The sequence below is a fragment of the Branchiostoma belcheri genome, unplaced genomic scaffold, assembly GCF_001625305.1.
Source record: "Branchiostoma belcheri isolate BF01 breed outbred unplaced genomic scaffold, Haploidv18h27 scaffold74, whole genome shotgun sequence".
NCBI lineage: Eukaryota > Metazoa > Chordata > Leptocardii > Amphioxiformes > Branchiostomatidae > Branchiostoma > Branchiostoma belcheri.
The window spans coordinates 100,835-110,836 of NW_017804398.1; the positions used below are offsets into that span (position 1 = coordinate 100,835).

Consider the following 10,002-nt stretch of genomic DNA (forward strand, 5'->3'; position numbering starts at 1 on the left):
ATTAAGTTCTACATCATGGGTATAGATAAGAAAGTTTTCATCCAGTGGCTGTTGCCTCACACATCGTACCAGTAGTCCCTGCTAAGCTAAGCAAGCATGAAGGTCACGAAAGGAGAGGTACACAGCACTAAGACAGAATGAAATGTTGCAGCTGGGATTGTGTACCCATTCTGCACAATATCTTTACATACCGGCAAGGCCATTAAAAGGATCCTATTAATGGAGTTTGGCGCCAAAATTGAAATTATTATTCCGAAGAACATTTCAGCTAATATCTGCATTATGACTTGCTTTTGGTCATTTATCATATCGGTATTTCAAGTGTTTATTATGTTCGAAAGGTGGCCAATACCGTATGTTGAACTAGTCCCGTACCTTGGACCAAACTCCAGCTTTTCAGCACGTTCTTACGGCACAATGACGTCAGATGTGTACTTTGTGAAATTGCCAGGCAATGTAATGAGGTAGATTCAACTTACTTTGAGAAGGAATGAACAAAACATTGACTTTCTGCTTGTTTCAATCCTACAATAGGCCCCAATAAATCCGCATTCAATATTGCTTTTTATGTTTATTTGTTCCACAATATTTCCATTCTCAACTTAACCTCGACGCAAGGCTACTTTTAATTTTAATTGCAGGCGTGTAACCGTTTACATCCCCTTCGGGACGCTAGACTTTTGTCTGTTCAACCTAAATGTCAGATGATAATAAAAAGTCACCTGTGTATTGTTTTCATCAAAATACAAACGTCTGTAATGATACTAATTACACCTTAAACTTTTCCTCAGTGTCGATGCAGCTACACACACACACACACACACACATACATACACACACACACATACATACACACACACACACGCACACACACACACACACACACACACACACACACAAACTGACAATATTCCCTAATTAAATTCAACAACGTTGTTAGCCTGGGTGCCATCCGATTTGTAACGGCAACCCCGAGAAAATTCTTTCAGGGTTACCGTTACAAATAGGATGGCACCCAGGCTACAAAAGTGGCACTCTGATAAGGACAACCAGGCCAACCAGGATCTTTGTAAAAATTGAAACAGACAAACCGGCCATTGGCACGTTTCCTAGTTTTCTGTGGCAAATAGAAGATAAACGTCTTGTGATATTAATACTACTGGCGAATGTTTGAATATGTGAGCTCTAACACCAATGAAGGCTAAGACACATTCTTGACAACAGTGTTATGAATAGTATTCCGTCCCTCAGAGTTAGTATTGGTAGTGATCGTAGGTCCGCGAAGTCACTAGTGAGGTAAGCAGCACTTGAAGTGGTGAGCTCAGGGTCACAGCGAGGGATGTCAGACGTGAAGGCCGAGGTATTGCTTGTTCCGTAAGACACCGGGTGGAATGACCGTACGAGTATCCAAGCACCGCTGAGACACACCGGAACCGTGACACGTCTGGAGCTTCTTCTTTCTAAAGAAAAATAAAAATAAACAAAGAAACAAAAGATCAAGAAACGATGATCAGAATAAGAAAGCAAATATTGATATTGATTTTACAATTTGCAAACTTGAGTCTGAAGGCTAATAGGACAGTTACTGTATGTAAAGCTAGAGGTAAAAAGTTTAGTCTATAGATCTATATGGTGTCTCTATGTACATTACTGAGGGGTTTATATTAATAACTTATATGTCATAAATGATCAGGTGTGTAACATTTCTGCAAATACGTTGTTACTGCTGTGAAATGTCGATAGACAAAACTGTAAAATTACAGTAGAAAAATCGAAGTCGTAGGCGGAAGCGAAGCCGTCCCAGTTGTATACTGAAGGCGCTATGCTTATAAACCCGAAGGGCAAGATATAATTGAACTTTGCAATAATGCTGATCTAGCGCACAAGGACGGGTACTAAACAAATTTACTTCATGGGTGAAAACCACTGAAAATTAACAAACATTGAGAGTTTTAATCAATACTAAGGTTAACAACAAGTGACCAAAGAAGAGGGGACAGAGTGGTCTCATCACTTTCATTATGGCTATTGTCTACTACATGCACTTCTTAGTCACGAATTTCGCATTGCCTTCCTATCGGAGTTTTATAAAGATTAGACATCGCTAGCTATATAACATTCGATTGTAGCTCTTAGAATGTCAAAGAACGGACCAAAGGGACAATGAATATCAAGGAGAACAAACTAAAAGTTGAATTAAACTTGGTTGAAAAGGAAAGGGATGAAGAAGTAAGAGTGTAGCACGCCATCTTCATTTAAACGGTACTCCCTGAAGGGAAAGCTGAGCGAGACTCAGTGGTTTTGCCTTTGCCCAACAATTTTAATCATTCTCTATGTAAATATATCAGCTAGCGCCGGCTTACACTATAAATATTGGAAATAAAATGGGGCCACGTTCATCTAGAGAAAGTACGATCTAAGACAAATCACAAACTTGTGTAAAAGACGCGGCGTTGCCCACTGCATTTTTCATGTTGCAAAGATCATGAACGATATGTGAACACACGGTGGAACGGAAGCCACATTGAATCTGTGGTTAAAATGTATCATTTTACAGACTTCGGCAGTTTTACTTGTACAGTCAACCTGCTGCACAAGGGACTACCTCTACATAAGGACCACCTGGCCTAATCTCCAAGCAGATCCCTTTCGGTGGCAAGACAGTATCCATTAGCCTGAGAAGTTTTGCCGGCCACCAAAGGAGATTACACCTGGCCAATGTGGCTACTTTTTGTGGATAATTTTTGGCCTAATTTTTCCCATTGCCAAAGGAATCCTGTTAGCCGTCCACCTAGACCAAATTTCATAGGTCCCATGCCCATTAGTGGTCTTCTTAGACTGTTTTCCCCGTACTTTTCCACACACATCTACATGCTGGTTATGTATGGCAGCAGGCCCGGTCCCAGGTCCCAACAGTCGGCCGAAGAGAACTGGTCAGCAGGTCCTGGTCGGCAATGAACATCCGGGACATTCACAGGTGGTTGTCGTTTTTTCGGAGATTCTCATTTACAAATTCCCCTGGTCTGGATGCTTTTTTGCGTCAACTTATGCTGATTCCTTATATTTTCTGAATACCAATAGTGAATACCAGTATCATGGAAACATGTATGACTGAAAACACCCCGTTAACGTTAGCATTCTTAACTGTTTTTTAGTTGGGGGGGGGGATTATTTTTTGCTGATGGTTTATTTGTACTCGAGCTCGGATTCTTGTACTTGCAAACTGAAAAAAGTGCATGATAAAAAAGCCCCTCCCCTCAAAAAGCCCCAGTCCGTTGTTACTGTGCAGTTTGTGGTGGCCAGTGGTTACACTCGCTTTCACCCCCTTTCACTGGTGAAATTAACTTTAAAAACTGCTAACGAAAAAAAATAAATAAATAAAGGCACTTAGGTTGACGTCCATACACATCAATAGTTATCTTGGTATAATTTTTATCTTGGAGATTTTAGACTTCCGGGAAGTAGATGCAATTCTCGGCTTTTTTAATTGTCGACCAATTCCTACTACCTCCTACCAGATTCTTGAGACCTTTCACCTTTTGTCATTCTGCCTGTCATCTTCCCCACCCACGTACTGCCAACCTACCCTGTCCGGACAGACAGACACACAAACCCACAGCTCAGCCACCCCAACAACACCCAAGTACCCAGCAGTAACAAGCAAGAACAGAAAACGGAGGCTATAGGTGACAGGTTTGTACGGTCAGTGGGACAACTATTCCTAGATTGGGCTTATTCCCCCTAATTTTGTTTCCGAGCTAACACCTGTCACTCACAGGAACCCACGGCCCTTCTTCTGCTCCAGACCACAGAGGAACTTCCTGTCTAGGGTGGACTTAATTTCCCTGTGGGCCTTTAGGTTTTATGAGAAACATCTTTCGAGTAGTCCTTCCCTTTGCCCTGGGGGCAGATATACAGCTCCTTTTTAGAACACCCACTTCACTGTGTCAGATGTCAGCATCTTCGCTATACATCCTGCAACTATGGAACTCTTGCAATTTCCACTCAACAAACGTGCGAACTGACTTCGGAGGTATATTTGTCTCAGGTCGACGTCTTTGTCTTCTTCTTTACTTCCCACCTAATACCTGGTGGTCACACCGATCATCGCGAATGGCCTGTTTGCATCAATGATATAATTTTCTGTTGACGTAACATATTCATTCTACTATTTCCCATGTAGTATCAGTCTTAGTTACCCAACAGTGACCTCCTCCGTCAGTACCATATAGTGCGCGTGTTTGGGTGGCTGAGCCCGTGGGTTTGTCCAGGCCTGTGTCCAGAGTAGCTTGACAGCATGTGCATGTGCGTGGGTGAAAAATGAGAGGAGGTCAAAGGTCTTAGAATCTGACTGGGAGCCAGCAGGGGTGTAGTGGGGGTATTCCCTAACCACAGACTATAAATGGGTGAGACACAGGATGCTACATGTAGGTTCCGGAAGTTGTCCGAAAGCCGGTGGGAAGTTGGCTGGAAGTCATCACCAGGAAGCTCAGGCCAGCATCCCTGTCAGAGCAAACTGTGCGGACCAAACCTTTTCCTTTCCCTAATTAACGAACAAATCCCGCTTTTCCTTTGAAACTAACTAGATATTTGCGCTAGCGCTGTTGACATCGATTCGTACCTATTCCCATGCCCTATCAACCCAAAGTTGTTTTCGGTAGGGCAAGTGGTTGTTCGTTTGTTTATCGTGCCGTCACATTTCTGCAGTAGTTCATCTGATCATCATCATCATCATCATATTCGCCGCTATAACCTTATTAATTTCAAAGGATTGTTTTTATCTCGGCTATAATATTTTGCGTTATGCCATTCAATAGCTCAAAGAAGTTTTATTGCTCTGTGACAGGGCCAGTCAACCAGTTCCCAAGGAAAAATTAACTCATGAAAAGTATCTAGCTACTTCCTCATCCTCATCGGTTATGCCCCTGGGGCGTCGCCAAAGATTACATTACTAGAATGTTATTCTCAATGTTGCAAAACTCTGAGAATGAGCCGGATCCTGACATCTGCTTGGAGATTTCGGAGTAGTCTCGACCGTTGAGCATCGCGCATGTGCAAGTCACTATCCTCTCAGGGTAATGACCGGCATGACCGGAGTGTCACTGACCTTACATAAGCTGGTTTAATCTGTTACCTAGCCCCACGGGGATCAGAAAACTAAACCATGGAGGGAGGAAGACGCCAACACCAAATGTAAGTAGTTCCATTGACTCCTGAGCCCAAAATCAAAGTTCTCTGTAAAGTTCGACTTTTGGGGTCATCTGTAGCCACGTGATAAGCCTTGTTGTGAGAGTTCGGGAATGTTTATGGAAGTTCAAGCTTGCAGGTTCGACAAAATTTCTCAAACCTTGTTTGTGAAAGCAGTTTGCCGTGCTGTCACTGTCACTTTTTTCCCGACCCCAAAAATTATGTTTTGTCCGGACACCATCTCTTTCAGCTGTCGTTAGACAAAGACCTTACACGTCTGCAGTAGTGAGTATAACGTCCTTGAAGTAGGATACAAAAACAACGTTTGCCAACCAAGTATTAGTTCTTTCCGTTTGTTACAGCGATCAAAAGATGTTGAGAAAAACAAGCCGTGCTTGTCAGCAAACGTGTCTCTCATTAATTTGTACCCCCCTCCCCATTCCTCCAGGGAGATGAGCCACAAACGAAAACAAATGGGTTATAGCTCTGGATTGTAGCAAGTTTGTGGCGCAGTGTGAAAATTGTGTCACGTAGGTAAGTGGCCCCTAAATTCCTTTACATGTGATTGTGTGCTAAGAACAAGCTACATGTCATGTATAACCTTCAAGTTTGGATTTTTACCTCCATGCAACAAGGTAGGAAAATGTTAGCCTGGATGCCAGACCCATGGTTTCATCGCCAAACAGGCCAGCACAGCTCCAGGGCCAAAAATGTTCTGGGGGCATGTTGGCGCTGGAGCTGAAGAGCTGCCCTGTGTTGACCCTGGAAACAGTCTGGCATCCAGGCTAGGAAAATGGTAACCTCCACCTTTTCTTTGGTCCATATTCCCTCACAGTTACCTACTGCACAGTTGGAGTTGGAGTTTTTGGACACTCTTTATGTCATCAGCATGCAATGCAAGGGATGACTTTGCTGAGTTTGTTTTGCAGTTTGCTTTGTGTAAGTACACCTGATATTGCCTCCCCAGAGCTGTTTTTTGTTTGTTTTGCTAGCACCATTCCTGTTGTTAATAATCCTATCTGTCATTCTCTCATGCTCCCCAGTGTAGTATTTTTTTCACTGATTACCTGACCACACTTGTGCAGAGTAATGTAATGCCTTCACTTATCCTTATCTTCAGATTATAATCACATTATGAAGCATAAATTATACAACTAATTTGCATAAGTTATACCAAAGATATATATGATGAAATAAGCCTTTTGAGACCCAAATATTGAGAGAAGGGGTCAAGCATTATTTGCTTAATTTTGCTTTTCTTCTGACTACATTTAACTTACAAACCAGGTCAAGACATGGTATTGCCAGAGGTAAGTTGGTAACTGAACTCTAGTTTAACTGTTATGGCTAAGGTCCCCAGCTCACACCCTCTCCAGGCAATTCACTTTTGTTATTAAACAGTTGGTTTTCCAAAGCTTTTATTCACCAGTCTTGAGTTGCTTCCATCACTGACCTATGCCCATTCCTCAAGACCTTAGTGTCATGGGGCAGGTCTGTTAAGTGGCAAGCAAGGCCTAATTGGCCACCTCTCTGCCAAACAGATCTCTCTTAAGGCCAGGCCATCTATATCAGTGCTCTGGGCATGGTCATATAGACCAGACTATGACACTTTAGGACCAGGCACTTCACTTCTTGAACATTGGTTTAGTGTACCGTTGCAGGTATCTTGTTTAATTGATCATCACTTCAGAAGGCATGGCAACAATGTACAAGAGTGTAACAGGTGGTCTCAGTTTTAATAGTGGCAAAGAAGTAGAGCGAGGACATTTGAAACAGTGAAGAGTGGCAGTATTGTCTACTCTATGGCCCACAGGGGCTCCATTGGCTCCAGGATGGACAACAATTATTAACACTTTTCAGATTGAGTTGGTCTGATTTAGCACAGCTGCTGAGCTCTCTAACCACCTATGAACTCATCAGTGGGAGGTATATTTCTGGCCTATGAAAGGCCAGCAGGGTCAAGCGGGGAGTCAAGGTCCGACCATTCCACTGCCACCAGAAAGTCTCCAGTCATCCGTCATCATTTTTAGTCACATTTCAGGGAATCTTAACCCCTGCAAAGGGTTGACATGGTCCTAGCTGGGGAATTAGAGTGTCAACCCCCGGGCCAAAGGTTTCCCAATGCCATGGCCTAGTGTCATCCAAGGTCTTCATGGCTGGCCATCCATCAGAGGATGGGAGGGTGTTAAATTGGGCTGGACCTCACAAACTCCCCATCATAAAGTTGGGTCCTATATAGCCTCCTTAGCAGGCTCGCTCTGTGACTGGGGCATTTTTGTGGCTTTTGTAACACATTTTTTCTTGTGCCATATCACTTCTATTTGTGGTAGTGTTGTACATTGGGCTGGCCCTAGAACAAGAAGTGCAAACAGAAGTGATATGCTGCATCATATGCCATATGCCAAGAAAAAGTAGTTACATTAGTCCCAAATGTAGCATTCTAATAGCCCCCCAAAATCCCCAGTCATAGAGCCTGCTAAGGAGGCTATGTTGTGATGATAGGGAGTTTGTGTGGTCTATGGAGGCTAGGTCCATACAGATGCAACTACAAAGACAACATTTATGAGCACTGCGTGGTATTTTCCTCACCACCAGTGATCTTCAGGTGAAAAATGGACCATTTAGATTTGTTTCCAGTCAAACTGGTCTATAATCGAAGCAAATTACATATGTTGAAAGTCCTATCTCTTTTCAGGAAGATGTTTTTATGCAAACAATGTCCTGATTTGCATAATTTAGGTGTGTCTCCTTTTCTCCTTTCTTGTCAATTTTTCATGTTGGGAAAATTCTAGAGCTTTTAACAGTCTTACACAATATACAAAATAAGAAAAATGTGCAATGATAGCTAATGCATGAAATCATCAATGTCAATAGGGAATGTCATATTAAATACAAGATTTCCTATTCAATCTGTTGTCAAAAGTTTTATTCACTTTGTACCAACTATGAAACTTCCTCCTGGTCTTGGTAAAGAAATGGCAGTTGGTCTATGAGGATTAAGAAAAGTTGTGTGTATGATCCAGTACATGACTTACTCTTGAACAGTTTTATATTCTTGTCCCTTGACAGTGATCTCCTGACCTCAGCCTGGGCTTGTTAACACCAGGGTACAATGGAAGGAGCCATACACTGACGGCCAGTAGATACATCATTTTAATTGGCAGCAGCCATTGCCCTGGGTCTGACATTCTTCAGCCTTGCTTTATCCCCTCTAGGCTCAAGTCAAGGTAAAAACTTTACTGGAATTTTTCAGTGTTGTCCAACTTTGGACTCTTTGCTACATGTGAATGTACTTTTTCAATGTTGTTCACACTTTTATTGCCTTAGGTTTTGGTGATTGATTGCATACCAACTCTTGTATCCATCTTTGTGTTTCTGATGTGTGTGTTCCTTCCCAATGAATTGTCATGTTTTTGAGGAGAGTTTTTTAGAAACATCCTGCTTCTTGCCCAATTCTCAATAAATAAATATTAATAAAATACAATAAACAAATAACTTTTACACCAACTTTTTGAGGGGTATGATCTATGGTGGGCATAGTATGGTGGGTCTGTTTGTAAGACAAAGATAACCCAAGAAGTGGCAAATGCATGGATCCTTATTTATATTTTGGATGCCCCAGGCTCAAGGTGTCTCAGACATGCTCCCAAGCAAGCTCAGTGATTGTCACTCACCTGCAGGCTTGCCAGCAGAGGTTTGCCAACGCATGCAAACCATTTGTAACATGAAGGTCAGATCATGCAAGCCATGGCAGCCTTCATGTTAGACCAGCCCATTGTTACCACTGAGGATTTCTGCCCTATAGGCCCACTTTTGGTGATTTTCTTAATTGACAGGAATTGTCAATGGATTTAGTGGAGGAAAGCTGAAACCTACACTTCCATTTTCATGTTAAGCTTATAGCCTGGCTAAACGGTTACACCGTTCCAACATCCCAGGAACCTATTTCTGACAACCCTAGCCCTATGTGGGTATGTCAGAACATAGGGGTGTTGGAACATAGGGAACATAGGGGTTTCCCTCACTAGGCTTCTGGCAGCCCTCCCACTGGTTAGGCCACTGCAGAGACTCCATACAGCCCAGGAGAGTGAGAGTTTGTGTTACACCAAGGACACCATATAATTATAATGACCTTGGTTACACAGAATTACGGAAATAAAATAGTGTGGTACCTTTATGAAGTGAAGGGTGTTGGGTAAATTCAAGAATAGAGGAAGTACAAGAAAAGTAGTGAGCAAAAACAGTATTTTTCCCTTTCTGGTGTATATTGTGTTTTGGGAGAGAAGTATTAACATAGATTTTAGCGATATGCCTGAGAACTTGGGATTTATCTAGGTAGCATCAATGGTAAGTTAACAATATGCTCAAAGCTAATTGCTTTGAATGGAGTTTAAAGTTGACAGCAAAACTCCGTCCATACAAACAATATACAGTTTCATGACCAATGGACTGTTAGGATCATAGAACAGTGATCACAGTCTTTTTCACTTCGATACAGCTACATTTGTAAATGTAGTGCAACAATACCAACTTTCACCACAGGTACTGTTTGTCCTTCCCATGGTCTCCCAGGCATCACGTCAGGACTTTTCCAAAGGCAAGAGAAATTTTACAGATCATTGTGACATTTTCAACTTTACACATCACTGTGTTTCCTATAAAATTACTCGGAAACATGTTTCTTTCTGACAGATGGAAATGTTAGCATTTACGGCCATGAATTCTTCACGGTTCGGTCTCCTACCCCGTCTAGGCAGCCACGGAACCTGTAATTTTTGATCAAGGAGAATAGATGTATTTGGACAGAAATAATTT

The 10,002-nt window shown here is 42.2% G+C and overlaps 1 protein-coding gene across 1 annotated transcript in view; it reads left to right on the forward strand.

Moving 5' to 3' along the window:
* The first annotated feature begins 4,970 nt into the window (after positions 1-4,970).
* The window catches only part of LOC109485301 (transcription factor COE3-like), a 119,785-nt gene continuing 114,753 nt past the window's right edge, over positions 4,971-10,002 (forward strand). The window contains exons 1-3 of the mRNA XM_019788830.1: positions 4,971-5,193; positions 5,636-5,721; positions 6,023-6,126. The gene's annotated coding sequence lies outside the window, so the exon portion shown is untranslated. The remainder of the gene's footprint in view (positions 5,194-5,635; positions 5,722-6,022; positions 6,127-10,002) is intronic.